This window comes from Dermochelys coriacea, chromosome 1 (genome assembly GCF_009764565.3).
Source record: "Dermochelys coriacea isolate rDerCor1 chromosome 1, rDerCor1.pri.v4, whole genome shotgun sequence".
In the NCBI taxonomy this organism is placed as follows: domain Eukaryota; kingdom Metazoa; phylum Chordata; order Testudines; family Dermochelyidae; genus Dermochelys; species Dermochelys coriacea.
In genome coordinates, this window is record NC_050068.2 from 10,808,480 (window position 1) to 10,825,882 (window position 17,403).

The 17,403-nt window shown below is 43.5% G+C and overlaps 1 protein-coding gene and 1 long non-coding RNA gene across 15 annotated transcripts in view; one reads left to right on the forward strand and one right to left on the reverse strand.

Moving 5' to 3' along the window:
- The window catches only part of FAM168A (family with sequence similarity 168 member A), a 362,823-nt gene that overhangs the window by 201,842 nt on the left and 143,578 nt on the right, over window positions 1-17,403 (forward strand). The window lies entirely within an intron of this gene.
- LOC122457865 lies at window positions 14,737-15,774 on the reverse strand. Its single transcript, XR_006277544.1, has 2 exons — window positions 15,720-15,774; window positions 14,737-14,798 (listed from the first exon to the last, which is right to left on the reverse strand). It is a non-coding gene; the product is annotated as an uncharacterized LOC122457865 (long non-coding RNA).

Sequence of the window (17,403 nt, forward strand, 5' to 3'; positions counted from 1 at the left end):
TTCTGCTTAAACATCTCTCCACTGTTTTGCAGTCATTCACTCACAGAGGATATATTACAAATTGATTACTGTTTGTTTATTTGATAAGTGCTGCCATTGCCCTAAGTTCTGTAATAATAATAGTTTATATATAGTGCTTTGCAAATACTAATCCTAACAAAGCCCTATAAAGCAGTTAGATCAGTATTTTCCTTATTTTGTAACTAATGAAACTGAGACAGAGAGATTGGGATTTGCCTGAGGCCACTCAAATGGTCAGTGTCAGAATCAGGATTAGAATTTAGGGATATGTCTACACAGGGATAAAAAACCCACAGCTGGTCCTGTTGGATGATTTGGGCTCAAGCTCTTGGGCTGAAAAATTGCTCTACAGATATTCAGGCTTGGGCTGGAACCCAAGCTCTGGGACCTTGCAAGGGTGGAGGGTCCCAGAGCTCGGACTCCAGCAGGAGCCTGGATATCTGCACAGCAGTTTTTCGCCCTGCAGCCCAAGCCAGCTGGCCCTGGCCAGCCATGGCTGTGCCACAGGGCTCTTATCCCTACACAGACATGCCCTAGGTGTGCTGATTCCAGTCCTATGCTCTAATTACTCGTTTAAGCCCCAGTCTAGCAAAGCCCATGCTTAACTTTAAGAATGTAAGCAATCCTACTGAAGTCAGTGCCACTGCTCGTATGCTTGCGGTCCTTTTCAGTCCTACATACCTATGATTCTATGTGCTCAAGTGCTTTCCTGAATCAGGGCCTTAATATCCACATCTGTGCAAAGGGATAGATAAAGAACTGCTATTAGCAGGTACCAGTTACATAAAAGGACACATTTTTGTGTTGCTTTTCTTTAAAAGTCCACTTTTGAGACATATTAACCTTGTTAATTTCAGGAAATGTTTGTTTTTAAGTGTCTTCTGGTTTTTAGCCTTGACAATTTCATTATTCAGGCTTAAGAGAGATGCCAGATTTGCATGTGATCGAAAACAGTCTTGTCCATTATAAAGCAAATGCATATATCCAAATATTCCCTCTACTGTTCAAATACAATATATTACCACTTTTTAGAGGGAGTAGTAATATGGCTCACAAGCGAAAGGATACATTCAGGATGTCAGACTAATCTCATACAGAGATTCTGCTATGATAACTAACGTGATGTATTTATGTGAAATGATTACTACTGAAAGGAGAAAGAAAATACAGTGAATAGTATGGTACATAGATTGCCAAAATACATCTGATAAAGTTCTATATGTGGTGTCTTTTTAGGTCAACTTTTTAAAAAAAAAATGTGTTTAAGAAATAATCAGGAATTCTATCACAAAGTCCATGCCTCTGGTGGAAGGAGCTCCAGTGAGTAGAGGGGAGGGGTTAGGGCATGCTGGCCTCCTTGGCAAACAATTAGTCCTTCCTGTGGAAATCAACAGAGTTTTCCTAAGTAAGGACTGCACATTTGGACTCACTGAATTAATTCTCATTAAAGACTTAAAGTTGATAAGTAGAACCTCAGAGTTTCGATCATCAGAGTTATGAACTGACTGGTCAACCATACACCTTGTTTACAGAACAGTACTGTTTTCTGTGTTAAACGTAAACTACTAAAAAAATAAAGGGAAAGTTTTTAAAAAAAAGATTTGACAAGGTAAGGAAACTGTTTCTGTGCTTGTTTCATTTAAATTAAGATGGTTAAAAGTAGCATTTTTCTTCTGCATCGTAAAGTTTCAAAGCTGTATTAATTCAAGATTCAGTTGTAAACTTTTCAAAGAACAACCATACCGTTTTGCTCAGAGTTATGAACATTTCAGAGTTACGAACCACCTCCATTCCTGTGGTTTTTATAACACTGAGGTTCTAAGGAATAACAGAAATTAAAAACTGCACGAGGTTTGGTAAAGGACTGAAAGATGTGGTCACGCTGAGGGACTTAATGTGAAAATCAAGAGGAAGAAGATGGGGATTCAGGATGTGCTATTTCAGCTAGAGTAAGCTATGTATTGAATAAGTAGCATGGTACCTGTAAGGATATAGTTTAAAAGATTTTGAGACAGCTAGACATTTTTAGGGAGAGATTGGTTTAAATGAAAATACAACAAAAGTGTGGCGTGAAGTTAAAATATACCTTTAAGGAGACTGGGCTGTTCAGTGGCCGTTTTTGCTAACAATTCTGTGTCCTCTTTCCTCTGCCTAGCAGATACTCTGTAATAAGTGTCACTCTAGTGTAGGAGCATGTGACTTTAATTGAAAGTTCTTCAGCAGCTTAATTCCGACCAGAATAAAGACAAGGTTAAACATTTTGCAGTCAGCTTGTTCTTCTATTTTTGACTTTGCCAAAGCAAATTTTTTTTTATTAGCAACTATAGTTTGTAATGCTGATTGTCTGGTTTTGCTAAAGTAACATTGTTTAGTCTGTCTTTCTATAAAAAGAAAAGGAGTACTTGTGGCACCTTAGAGACTAACAAATTTATTAGAGCATAAGCTTTCGTGAGATACAGCTCACTTCATCGGATGCAAGCTTATGCTCTAATAAATTTGTTAGCCTCTAAGGTGCCACAAGTACTCCTTTTCTTTTTGCGAATACAGACTAACACGGCTGCTACTCTGAAACCTGTCTTTCTATAGTACCTGTGCAAGCATCTGCACTGCATTCATCACATCATTGGCTGCATGTTAACCATGCATTCAGTATTCTGATGTGGAATTATTATTCAGTAACAGTACAACCTTCAATGTGTTATCCAAGTAACCAGACTGGCAGCCTTGTTATCTTTTAATCTTGTAGAGTAACCCAGTAATTTCTTCTCTACTTATATATTTACACAAGTTTTTATAAATATATATTGATAGGATGAAGGGAATATTATTTTTATTTTTGATTCTTTCCAATTTTATAAAAAGCAGCTAATTATGATGAGGCATTTTCAAATACAAATGTGAAGAAATAAAGGCATTCCAGAGGTATCCCAAGACTGTGGCATAACTCCCACCCAGAGCAGTTTTACAATTAACCATGCTTTGTCTGTCTTAAGCCCTCCTCTCTCACCTTGGCCACATAAGCTGATGTGGCCGTCAAGTGGCTGCTATTGAGGAGTCTTTTGTGGAGAGATCCTCAGCTCTGGGATTGGGGTGAATCATCATCTTTGCTTTTTGTTCTAATTCTTCTCTCCCAGTCTTGCATACTTCTCCAGTGTTGCCAACTTTTTTGTGATTTTATCATGTCACAGCATTTGGTGGTTTTGTGAAAACCCTGTCATGTTTCATGAGAATCTCAGCTTTTATTTTTAAAAAAAGTTTCTAGCCCTTGTGCTTAGATAGGAAAATGTTACCTGTGTGTACCCTGGAGGCTCACAAACCAGAAAGCAAACAAAACTCCCCAGTTTTATTATTTTTTAAAAAAAATCCTCATTTTAAGCCAGTCTCATGATTTTGGAATGCTTGAGGTTTGCAATACTGAGTCTACTCTCACTCTCTTGGATAAATCCCTTGCTAAACCCATTACCCATACCAGCAGCAACCACATCACTGCAGAAGAAATTCCTCTTATCTCCTGTTTTCCATGATGTGGCACCATAAGTACAGCTTTTACCTACCTACCCACTTTATGCTCTGATCACCATGGTTTTGGGGTGCCAATGACCCATCCCATGGGTATCAGATTTCAGCGTAAAGGGTAGATTTAGGGGGAGGATAATGTAGGATAACCATTCTATATTTCATCTTGAGAGGTTCTCAAGTGAAGCCTGACACTTCAAGGAAGTAGCATCTTACTCTGCTAGAGCACCATCAGCCAACAGTGAATTTGATGTTTTGAGAAATTAGTTGCTGCTGCCTGAAACTTTAGCATTGTGGTTCCTGTTGAACTCTGACCAAACTTATAAAACCATTACAATAATTTTAAATTAAATGCTGTCTGTGGCTTCTGCCTAGTCAGCATCACAAAACTTTCATCCTCCATGGCTGAAAAGAAGCCAGAACCTTGAATAAGCAATAGTGCAGGGAAAAATCTGGGAGAAGAAGATTCAAGACATTAGAATTTCCATTATAAAGCGCTCTTTAAGGGTGAATAGCTCTGCTGTCAATATTTTCTACAGGTTGAAACTTGACGTGTCAGGGCTGAGAGTCATTTTTATTCCATAAATATAATGCAGTTGATACAGCCTGATTTTGTCTTGTATTTGGTGTGGGTTGAGTTTTTTTTAATAGAGCCATGTAAAAATAATTTGGTTTTCCAGTTTATAAAGAAATCCACAAAATTTAGCAAATGTATCTGATCTTTCTTTCTTTATCCAAAACACGATTGTGGTATCACTGTTTTTTGTACTTACTTTATATATGCCATAAATCAAGCTTCCTTTTAGGTAATTTTGGGGTTTATGATTTTTCCCCCACTTGTGCACTACATATGTGCACAGATTTTTAAAAATCATATCAAATACAGGCTGTTCCTGCTTGTGTTAGCTTTATTCTCTAGGGAAACTAATATATGCTGACAGTTCTATGTTTATAAATGATGCTGTGACAATCGCTACCAATTGTGATGTGAACACCTCTCCACTAGGAAATGGACTGCAAGGGCACCTCATTTTGCAGGGGCAATGCTAATGACTTAGTATGTTAATGTGTATGCTAATGACTTTCTTTGAAAAGCTTCCAGTTTGGAATCTAGACTGCTGCTCCTAGCTGTTTGGTAGATCCAGCTCCTAGCTGGTTGCTGGGCTTTGGGTGCTCCCAGCAACCCTCACTCAGCTCCATTCTTCTGCTACCTCACAGTCAGACAGGAGCTTCTGCAGCAATGGTGGCATCAGGATCAGAGCAAGAGGGAGGGGGCTTCTGCAGAGATGGAGAAGCAAGCCTGGTTCCCTCTGTGGTAGCTCCCTCTTGCCCCACTGGTCTTCAATTCTTCCCTAAGAAGGAGAGGAAATCCAATAAGACATTGTTCCTTCCCTCATGCAGACTCTGGGTGAACAGACCATCCCAGAGGGCAACTGAGGCAGAAACCTAGAAGAAAGAATGTTTGGGGGCACGGACAGGGGAATAGTGTCTCCTTACTTTTTCCTCCCAACTGTAACCCTGCTTTGGTGACCCTCTTCAACTCCATTTCCACTTTCCTGCAAAATCCAGCTGTACAGGGATCCTAGAGAAGGAAACAGGGCTTACTCCTTCTCACCCCCATTGGGCCTCCTTTCGACAGGTTAGCACTAGAATCATAGAATCATAGAATCATAGAATATCAGGGTTGGAAGGGACCCCAGAAGGTCATCTAGTCCAACCCCCTGCTCAAAGCAGGACCAAGTCCCAGTTAAATCATCCCAGCCAGGGCTTTGTCAAGCCTGACCTTAAAAACCTCTAAGGAAGGAGATTCTACCACCTCCCTAGGTAACGCATTCCAGTGTTTCACCACCCTCTTAGTGAAAAAGTTTTTCCTAATATTCAATCTAAACCTCCCCCATAGCAACTTGAGACCATTACTCCTCGTTCTGTCATCTGCTACCATTGAGAACAGTCTAGAGTCATCCTCTTTGAAACCCCCTTTCAGGTAGTTGAAAGCAGCTATCAAATCCCCCCTCATTCTTCTCTTCTGCAGACTAAACAATCCCAGCTCCCTCAGCCTCTCCTCATAAGTCATGTGCTCTAGACCCCTAATCATTTTCGTTGCCCTTCGTTGTACTCTTTCCAATTTATCCACATCCTTCCTGCAGTGTGGGGCCCAAAACTGGACACAGTACTCCAGATGAGGCCTCACCAGTGTCGAATAGAGGGGAACGATCACGTCCCTCGATCTGCTCGCTATGCCCCTACTTATACATCCCAAAATGCCATTGGCCTTCTTGGCAACAAGGGCACACTGCTGACTCATATCCAGCTTCTCGTCCACTGTCACCCCTAGGTCCTTTTCCGCAGAACTGCTGCCGAGCCATTCGGTCCCTAGCCTGTAGCGGTGCATTGGATTCTTCCATCCTAAGTGCAGGACCCTGCACTTATCCTTATTGAACCTCATTAGATTTCTTTTGGCCCAATCCTCCAATTTGTCTAGGTCCTTCTGTATCCTATCCCTCCCCTCCAGCGTATCTACCACTCCTCCCAGTTTAGTATCATCCGCAAATTTGCTGAGAGTGCAATCCACACCATCCTCCAGATCATTTATGAAGATATTGAACAAAACGGGCCCCAGGACCGACCCCTGGGGCACTCCACTTGACACCGGCTGCCAACTAGACATGGAGCCATTGATCACTACCCGTTGAGCCCGACAATCTAGCCAGCTTTCTACCCACCTTATAGTGCATTCATCCAGCCCATACTTCCTTAACTTGCTGACAAGAATGCTGTGGGAGACCGTGTCAAAAGCTTTGCTAAAGTCAAGAAACAATACATCCACTGCTTTCCCTTCATCCACAGAACCAGTAATCTCATCATAAAAGGCGATTAGATTAGTCAGGCATGACCTTCCCTTGGTGAATCCATGCTGACTGTTCCTGATCACTTTCCTCTCCTCTAAGTGCTTCAGGATTGATTCTTTGAGGACCTGCTCCATGATTTTTCCAGGGACTGAGGTGAGGCTGACTGGCCTGTAGTTCCCAGGATCCTCCTTCTTCCCTTTTTTAAAGATGGGCACTACATTAGCCTTTTTCCAGTCATCCGGGACTTCCCCCGTTCGCCACGAGTTTTCAAAGATAATGGCCAAGGGCTCTGCAATCACAGCCGCCAATTCCTTCAGCACTCTCGGATGCAATTCGTCCGGCCCCATGGACTTGTGCACGTCCAGCTTTTCTAAATAGTCCCTAACCACCTCTATCTCTACAGAGGGCTGGCCATCTCTTCCCCATTTTGTGTTGCCCAGCACAGCAGTCTGGGAGCTGACCTTGTTAGTGAAAACAGAGGCAAAAAAAGCATTGAGTACATTAGCTTTTTCCACATCCTCTGTCACTAGCTTGCCTCCCTTATTCAGTAAGGGGCCCACACTTTCCTTGGCTTTCTTCTTGTTGCCAACATACCTGAAGAAACCCTTCTTGTTACTCTTGACATCTCTTGCTAGCTGCAGCTCCAGGTGCGATTTGGCCCTCCTGATATCTTTCCTACATGCCCGAGCAATATTTTTATACTCTTCCCTGGTCATATGTCCAACCTTCCACTTCTTGTAAGCTTCTTTTTTATGTTTAAGATCCGCTAGGATTTCACCATTAAGCCAAGCTGGTCGCCTGCCATATTTACTATTCTTTCGACTCATCGGGATGGTTTGTCCCTGTAACCTCAACAGGGATTCCTTGAAATACAGCCAGCTCTCCTGGACTCCCTTCCCTTTCATGTTAGTCCCCCAGGGGATCCTGGCCATCTGTTCCCTGAGGGAGTCAAAGTCACTAGCTCCCATTCCCCTTCCCCCGGACATCTCAGTCAGTCAAAGTAGGTAGTGACCCCTTTAAAAGGTGGAAGGAACAGCCGAGCAGCTTAGGGTATGTGCTAACTTTGATCTAGATAGCATGAGTACCAATAGCAAGGAAACCACAGCAGCACGGACTTCAGCGCAGGCTAGTCACCCAAGTAAGTACCCAGGGTCCTGGGTGGGCTAATACAGCTTGCTCTGAAGGCTGTGTCTTTGCAGCTTCAACTGCTATCAATACTCATGATAGCTAGATCAAGGCTAGCTCATGTATGTCTACATGTGCTGTAGTCACACCTCCGATTGCAATATAGACATATTCAATGTCCCTGTCCACTACAAACAGATGAAGAGACCCTGGGGCATCAATACTAGGCCTCAGATTTTATATCTGATGCCTTTTTGGACATGATCAGCCTGGCCTCTCTTATGTGGGACATTCCCCAGGGTACAATCTGGATGGTTGAACAACGGTGTCCCTTAACTCTATAGCCTGGGGTGCCTTTTACTCTGCTGTGCTGTTAGAACAGGCACACTTGGCCTGCTCACACAGCCTTCAGCCTGCAAATTCACTCACAGCTAAATACATGAGCACTCTGACCAGTCACTCATGAACTACATAGAGGGCAATACCTGTAAATTCTTAGTCCCCGGTTTGTTCCCCCAGAAATGTGTGTCTTGTACTGTCCAGCACACTGCTGAACAATGCAAGCTCATAGAAAGTCTGTCATTTCATCAAAGGAAATGAAAAACTCATCAGCCTTGTTATCCTAAATGGAGTTTTCCCACACACACTAATCAAAACACACTGATTAAGATAAAACAACAAGATAAGTCTATTAACTACAGAAAGATAGATTTTAAGTGATTACAAGTGTTGATGCATAAAAGTCAGGATTGATCACAAAAGAAAATAGAAGAGTAATATGCAAGCTAATACCTAACTTAACCAGTTATGTGGCCTTAAGAGCAAAGATTTTATCTCACCATACGCTGCTGTGAATTTCACAGGCTGGGTCTCCTTCCAGCCTGGGAACACTCCCTCCTTAGTTCACTTCTTTGAGAGTTGCTGAGGTCATGAGCAGAGAGATGGGAGGCGGAGAGGTGAGTTGGAGATCACAGTCTCATATTTATAACAATCTCCATTCTTCAAGGATTCCTGTGATGCAATGTAAATTTCTTCTTTTCACCTTCCTATTGCTGGAGAATGGTCACTTAAGAAGGTGATGGCTCTTCAACACCTGTCTGGGGTGCTAGTGCGTCTTTGACTCTGAGAAACTGGTCCAAAATTGCAACATATTTCAGTAACAATCTACAGTAGAACCTTAACTTTTTAAATGATCACAAGGCATACTTTGTACAAAATTTATCACAATATTGTGAAAGTAGTGATCATGATAGTATAGATAGTCACATTATGCTCATAAATAATCTCTCAGAAGATCCCTGTAGCTGCAGACCCAGAGGTGGAACTCCCAGAAAAAGCAGTAGGTCATTGGAGCTCCAAGGAACAGACTCAAGCTGGCAATCTGCCAAGCTGGTTAAACGTTAGATAGCTGGGAAGCAAGATTAGACCTGAGGCAAACTCAGAGCTGCTGCTGTTGTGCATAGCATGTTAATTTTATATCATCCTTCTCCATCTCACCCCCTCCCCCCAACACAGACACACTTAATTTGATTTTGGTTCTCTGTTGCTTCTGTAGACTGTGAGCTCTCTGGGGCAGACCCACTTATTCATGTGCTTACATGACGCCTAGCACAAGGCAACCCAGATTCTTGTTTGAGGCCTCTTGCATTGCAGTAGCATCTAATAATAATAAAGCCTGTCCACTTCTGCCCTCAGAGACAGGTGCTGCTTCGTCAATTAGCAGTTGGGGTGGATAACAGGTAGTGTTGGGAGTTCTCTTTGGTCTAATCCAAACACTGTGGATCTCCAATACTTTCACATTTCTGCAGGTTTGTCCCATCTCCTAGAAAACAAGGAAAGTGAGGAGCATTGAGGAAGGCCTTGCATTCCCTTCTGGGCATCCAACCTGTCTCCAGGCTCACAGAGCAGGAATGCTTAGCAGGTGTTGTCTTTCTATTGCCTGCAGCACCCATTAGATCAGTGGGCCTCTGTCTAGTCTTAGATCAGAAGTGGCTCAATTCCTTAGTGACCTACAGGAAATCCAAGATGGACAGTCAGTCTATCATAGCAACAGTGGAATTAGGAGATTTCCTCACATCCATATTTCAGAAAGATACCACCTACCTGCTCACTTCCATTGCATCAAATAAATTCTTGCTTCACTCTGAATCAAGAGTGATATTTTTAGAACACTTCTCTGCCGTTTGGCCTCGCATTGTATCCTAGCATCTTCATCAAGATCACAGTTGTGTGAACAGGTGCCTGTGGTCTAAGACAGAGCTTCCTAGTTTTATCTCAGGAAACTCCCCTGGGTTTATCAGAGGTTCCATGAGGCATAGTCCATATTCCATACTGAAGGAGGCTCCTCACAGAAATGGAGGTTTTGGTCCTACCGTGAAAACTACAGATAGGAGAGCACCAATCTGAAAGCCTCACCAGGTGATGTGCAGATCATGTATTTGAGTTCTTTTTTTCAGTTAGTGTTTGAATCTAAGGAAGCTTTGACTGGAGCTGAGTGAGAACTGGGCTGGATACCCTGGGGAACCAAGGAGCAGCAGCCCAGATTCAGGTCTCGACATCTACAGCTCAGAAAGGGAACTTGTGTAGCAGGTAGAACCAGCATCTTCATTCCAATCCTTGCTGGCCTAGTAGTGAAAAGTTCCATATCTTGTTTCCACTCTCTGAGCCAACTTGCCCCCTCCCCTCCCCAATATCTGAATGTTGATTAAAAAAAAATAATTAAAGGGCCAGTGCCCAGAAAATTGCTGCAGCTGCTGCTGTTTTGTCAATGGATTCCCACATCATCCCAAATTCATGGGGATGAGTCACTATATAGGAACTGGAAAAGAGTGGTACTGTCCTCTCATTTGAAACAAAATCCTATTCATACCAATGCACTCATGATACATCAGTGTATGGAGACAACACGCCTTTTCAGAATACCGTAGGGCCCTCGTTCATAATATTGTTTGTTTTCTTAAAATGTGGTGTTAGCAGAGAAATAAAAGGGAGGTGCTGCTTTAATAGCGGGGTTGAAGAATAGCGACTGAGAGAAGGTAAGGAAAGCAGGAGGTTTTCTGTCAGAGCTGAGGAGATTGTTTTTCCAGTGACTTCATGGCTCTTCCTACTGAACTGGGAAACCCTCACTGTAGTGCAGTATTATTCAGGTCTTTTGTGAAGTGACCTTGATGAGCTCGTCTACACTAGAAGTGCTACATCGGCTGGTAGTGCGTCTGGTGAAGACTGTCTATTCCAATGGGAGAGCACTCCACCTCTGCGAGAGGTGGAAGCTATGTCAGTGGGAGAAGGTCTCCTGTTGACATAGCACTCAGTGTGGATAGCGCTTAGATTGCTGTAATTTGTCTTTTTCACACCCCTGAGCGATGTACGTTAGATTGACTTAAGCAGAAGTGTAGACCTGCCCTTTATGACTTAGCTATCAGTGTGGGCGTTGGACTGAGCTATATCAGCAAAAGGCTTTTGAAATACTAGTTCATTTGGAGAAGTTTGTCTCCAAACTTTCTACTTGAAAACCTGATTTAGACTTGCTGCTGAGCAGGCTTATGCTTTAATTCCCTAATTAAACAGAATTCATCACCTGTAGCAAAGCATGAATCAAAAATGCAGGTGAAGATGAAATGATGAAATGAAGATCAGGTCTGCTCACTGGATTAGATCCCAGATAATGGGGGAGGGCTAGTTCAGTGGTTTGAGCATTGGCTTGCTAAACCCAGGGTTGCGAGTTCAATCCTTGAGGGGGCCATTTAGGGATCGGGGCAAAAATTGGGGATTGGTCCTGCTTTGAGCAGGGGGTTGGACTAGATCACTTCCTAAGGTCCCTTCCAACCCTGATATTCTATGATTCTATAATAAACAACTAAAGCAGTGCACCACAGTATTCTGCCTTGTATTTAATGTTTTGTCAGTTAGCACAGGTAATTAGGAAGTGTAGGTTGTTTTGTCTAATAACTCATGCTCTGTACTTAGTGCAAATGTCTCTATCAGGTAATGTCCTCCCTCCATCCCATGCCAGCATATATTCCCTTTATTCTTTGGTTTCCTTTCCATGGGGTAAGCTGAAGATGAGGACTCTTTGGCTCTCTAATGCCCACATATTAATGAACATTGTGTGTACATGATGTGCATTGATGGTATGTAATTCTGCCCTAGATGAGTAGTGTAGTTGATTAGTTTTAAAATATATTGTCTGTTGTGTAACTTGCTAGAAATTCTGATTTCTAAATTCCAAATTTTATTTTATTAGTTGGTACCCTTAAGCAAGGATAGATTATTCCTGTCCCATTTATGCAACCATGATGTAGGCACTAAGCGTTGAGAAGGTACCTACATCTGTATAGTCTTTGTAATCTCCTAAAAGCCATTAGGAATTCCACAAAAGAGCTGTCTGGAAAATTGCAGGAAACTTTATCTAACTGTTTAGATTTTGGCATACAAATATGGTAACCTGTATTGTAATGAAAACTGAAGGGTCTGTTCTAGAAAGTCTCTCATGAAATCCCTAACACAATAATCTGTTAAGTATGATCAATTGGCCTCCTTTTTAAAAGCAAATCTAATTGAGTTGCAGAAATGGTCTGTGTTCAAGCACATTGAAACTCATGGTGACGATCTCATGAATAATTATCACTCCTTTTTCTAAGCTTTCAGTTTGTTACGGTTTTAATGAAAATTGCTGTGATATACTTTAGTAGATAAGGTTTGTTTGAACACAAAGCTTTTTTGAATAAGTAATTAAACATTCCATTGGCTTTCTCTTGTAGTGTTGTGATTGTTAATTCATCTTGTTTTCTTAATTTATATCTTTCCCTTTTTGAAGCCCTACAGTACACTGGGAAATTGTTCCAATTTTGCAATTCTTAAATGCCTTCGTTTTTTGTCAGTGTTTATAACACTTCCTACAATAATTGATCACTTTTTGTGCTCTAAAGTTTGAAGTAAAATATGAAGAAAAATAAGATTACAAGTATATCAGGGCTTTAGAACACCTAGGGTAGGTCTACACTATGAAATTAGGTCAATTTTATAGAAGTCGATTTTTAGAAATCGATTTTATACAGTTGATTGTGTATGTCCCCACTGAGCGCATTAAGTCAGCGGAGTGCATCCTCACTACCGTGGCTAGCATCGATTCACAGAGTGAATCCCACAGTCTCCACTGCCCATTGGAATTCTGGGTTAAGCTCCCAATGCCTGATGAGGAAAAAACATTGTCACGAGTGGTTTTCGGTACCTGTAATCAGTCTCCCCTCCCTCCGTGAAAGCAACTGCAGACAATCATTTCACACCTTTTTTTCTTGGGTTACCCATGCAAACGCCATAGCATGGCAAGCATGGAGCCCGCTCAGCTCACCGCTGCTGTTGCAAGCATTGTAAACACTTCGCGCATTATACTGCAGTATGTGCAGAACCTGGCTAAGAGACAATAGCACGAGGACGATTGTGAGGAGGATATGGACAGAGACATTCCTGAAACCACAGGATGTGGCAATTGGGACATCATGGCGGCAGTGGAACTGGTTGATACAGTGGAATGCCGATTCTGGGCCTGGCAAACAAGCACAGACTGGTAAGACCGCATAGTGTTGCAGGTATGGGATGATTTCCAGTGGCTGCAAAACTTTTGCATGCGTAAGGCCTCTTTCCTGGAACTCTGTGAACGCTTTCCTGTGCCCTGAAATGCAAGAATACCAAGATGAGAGCTGCCCTGACAGTTGAGAAGCGAGTGGCGATAGCCCTGTGGAACCTTGCAATGCCTGACTGCTACCAGTCAGGCGGGAATCAATTTAGATGGGCAAATCTACTGTGGGGATTGCTGTGATTCAAGTAGCCAATGCAATCACTGACATTCTGCTATCAAGGGTAGTGACTCTGGGAAATGTGCAGGTCATAGAGGATGGCTTTGCTGCAGTGGGTTTCCCTAACTGTGGTGGGACGATAGATGGAACACATATCCCTATCTTGGCACTAGACCACCTTGCCAACCAGTACATAAACTGCAAGGGGTACTTCTCAATGGTGCTGCAAGCACTGGTGGATCACAAGGGAAGTTTCACTGACATCAACGTGGGATGACGGAAAAGGTGCATGATGCTCGCATCTTTAGGAACTCCAGGCTGTTTGAGCAGCTGCAAGAAGTAGACTTACTTCCCAGATCAGAAAATTACTGTTGGAGATGTTGAAATGCCAATAGTCATCCTTGGAGACCCAGCCTACTCCTTGCTCCAATGGCTCATGAAGCCATACACAGACAACCTGGACAGTAGTAAGGAGCAGTTCAACTATAGGCTGAGCAAGTGCAGAACGGTGGTAGAATGTGCCTTTGGACGTTTAAAAGCTTGCTGGCGCTGTTTGCTGACTAGGTTAGACCTCAGCGCAACCAGTATTCCCATTGTTATTACTGCTTGCTGTGTGCTCTATAATATCTGTGAAAGTAAGGGGGGAGATGTTTATGGCGGGGTGGGAGGTTGAGGGAAATTGCCTTGCTGCCAATTTTGAACAGCCAGACACCAGGGAGATTGGAATAACACAGGTAGGTGTGCTGCGCATCAGAGAGGCTTTGAAAACCAGTTTCATGACTGACCAGTCTACGGTGTGACAGTTGCATGTGTTTCTCCTTGATGCAAACCCACCCCCTTTGTTGATTTTAATTCCCTGTAAGCCAACCACCCTCCCCCCTTCGATCACAGCTGGCAAAGGAAATAAAGTCACTATTGTTTTGAAACCATGCATTCTTTCTTTATTAATTTAAAAAAAAGGGGGAGATAACTGATAAGGTAGCCCAAGTGGAGTGGGGTAGGGTGAAGTGGGGTGGGAGAGGAGGGGAGAAGGGAAGGACAAGGCCACGGCCACATTGCTTATTGTAGCCACACACAAATCAAAACTGTTTGAATGACAGCCTTCTGTTGCTTGGGCCTGTTTTCTGGAGTGGAGTGCCTGGGTGCCCGGAGTCTCCCCCACCGTGCGTTCTTGGGCCTCTGGGTGAGACGATATGGAACTTGGGGAGGTGGGCAGGCGGTTGTACAGTGGATGCAGCAGCAGTCTGTGCTCTTGTTGGCTTTCCTGCAGCTCCACCAGACGCCTGAGCATGTCGGTTTGCTCCCCCATTAGCCTCAGCATTGCATCCTGCCTCTTCTCATCGCGCTCACTGAATGCCTCCCTGCCTCCTATCACTGCAGGAGGACTCCATGAGCTCGGAAAACATGTCATCGCAAGTGCATTTTTTTCACCTTCTAATCTGCGATAACGTCAGGGATGGAAATGATAGGGGGAGCACAGAAACATTTGCACCTGCGGGGGGATAAAAAGGAAGAGTAAAATTTAAGGTGATAGATTTCTGAGAACAAAAGGGAGACTCTTTCACAGTGAATCAAGCAATTCACAGCAGACAGCACATGTGCTTTAGGTACAAGGTTGCATTTTGCCTTTTATATCGAGTGCCTGCCGGTATGGTGACACATCACATACGGCTGGGCAACAGAATTTGGTTTTCAGGCAGCCATGGTAAGCCAAAGGGTATGCGGGTTTGGCTTCTAATGCCTTCATAACATGTGGGAATGTTTTCAAACTTCAGTGCCCTCCTTTCCCATAGCAAGCAATGCCGGTTGGGTTTCACATTTAAAAGGAGGGGGTGTGTTTTTTGGGTGGATGTACATCTCCCCCCACCCCTCCGTGTGGCTATTTGGGATGATCTCTTCACCCCTCCCCCCGCCGCATGGCTATTCTCAGGAATGATCCCTTTTAGCCAAGCGCAAACAGCCCAGCATGAACGGGGTCCTTTTACTGTTCCCTTACAAAAATTCCCCTATTTCAACCAGGTGACCATGAATGATATCACTCCCTGAGGCTAACACAGAAAGATATAGACAGAATGTTACTTGAATGTGACCAAAACCCAGGACTATTCTCTGCCATGCTTTGTGCTGCAGTGATTCCAGACTACTTGCTACTGGCTTGGCATGGTAAAGTGTCCTACCGTGCAGAACGAAATAAGGCAGCCCTCCCCAGAAACCTTCTGCAAAGGCTTTCAGAGTACCTCCGGAAGAGCTTCATGGAGATGACCCTGGAGGATGCCTGCTCCATCCCCAGACATGTTAACTGACTTTTCCAGTAGCTTTACTGGCTGCAAATGCATCCGAAGTCTTCAGGGAAAATCAAACATGAAACGCATTGCTTTTAAACCCCGTACTGTAGTTACAAATGTGCACTCACCAGAGGTGCCTTCTCCGCCTTCAGGGTCGGGGATCCCGCCTTGGGAGGGTATTGGCTCCAGGGTGATAAAAAGGTCCTGGCTGCCGAGGAGAACGGATTCACCACTTGCCTGCTGCGCATTCTCCTCTTCTTCCTCATCCACAAAATCCTCCTTCATGTTGTGTGATACTTCCCCTTTGCAGGTGTCCACGGACAGTGGTGGGGTAGTGGTAGGGTCCTTCCCCTAGAATGCCATGCAGCTGATCATAGAAGTGGCATGTATGGGGCTCTGACCCAGAGCGACCGTTTGCCTCCTTTGTCTTTTGGTAGGCTTGCCTGAGATCCTTGACTTTCACGCGGCACTGCTTTTTGTCCCTGTTGTAGCCTCTGTCCATCATGCCCTATGCAATTTTGGCATATATATTAGCATTTCTTCTTTTTGATCGGAGTTCTGCCTGCACAGATTCTTCTCCCCAAACAGCAATCAGATCTAGTGTCTCCTGTTTGTTCCATGCTGGAGCTCGTTTGCGATTCTGGGGGGACTGCATGGTCACCTGTGCTGCTGAGCTCGCCACACTGACCAAACAGGAAATTAAATTCAAAAGTTCCTGGGGATTTTCCTATGTACCTGGCTAACGCATCAGAGTTGAAAGTGCTGTCCAGAGTGGTCACATTGGAACACTCTGAGAGAGCTCCTGGAGGCCAATAATGTTAATTTGCGTCCGCATTACCCTAAATTCAACCCAGCAAGGTCAATTTTAGTGCTACTCCCCTCTCTGGGGAGGAGTACAGAAGTCGATTTTAAGAGACCTTTAGGTTGATGGAATGGTGTTGCTTGTGTAGACGCATTCATTATAAAATTGACTGAACACGGCTAAATTCAACCTAACCCTATAATGTAGACCAGGGCTTATAAAAAACAACACTGCAGGGCTTAAGAAGGGGACCTATCAGTCTGTGCTCCCATAAACCCTAGTTCAGGAAGGCACTCAAGCAAGTGCCTTAAATGCATCTGTGTTCAGGAAAACACCAAAACATGTGCTTAAGCGTTTTCCTGAATAGGGAACTTTTCCTGAATCGGGGCATTGCTCTAGATGACTTCACTTTCTCAGTTTAAAAACTGCTTGATCAGCAGCACTCCCATAAGAATGTTAGTATATCATGAATAATTTTTTTAATTCAGATTTTCCAGATGGAGGATGAATTATTCCTGCTATAATGCAAACTATGTAACTTCAGTACATATTATGTTTTGACTAATGAAAAATAATCATTACCACTTTTTAAATAGATAATTTCAGAATAAATGGCTAATGGAGGTTAGATACATAGACCTAAAGACTAGAAGGGACCATCGTGATCATCTAACCTGACCTCCTGCACATCGCAGGCCATTGAACCTCACTCACCCACTCCTGTAATAGACCCCTAACCTCTGACTGAGTTACTAAAGTCCTCAAATCATGATTTAAAGACTTCAGGTTATCAAGAATCCACCATTTACCCTAGCTTAAAACTGCAAGTGACCCATATCCCATGCTGCAAAGGAAGGGGCTTTTCAGGGTCTCTGCCAATCTGACCGGGGGGGCGGGTCCTGTGTGAATTCCTTCCCGACTCCCAAATAGGGTGGTCGGATGTACCCTGAGCATTTCTGCAAGACCCAACAGCTAGACACCTGGCAGAGAATTCTCTGTAGTAACTCAGA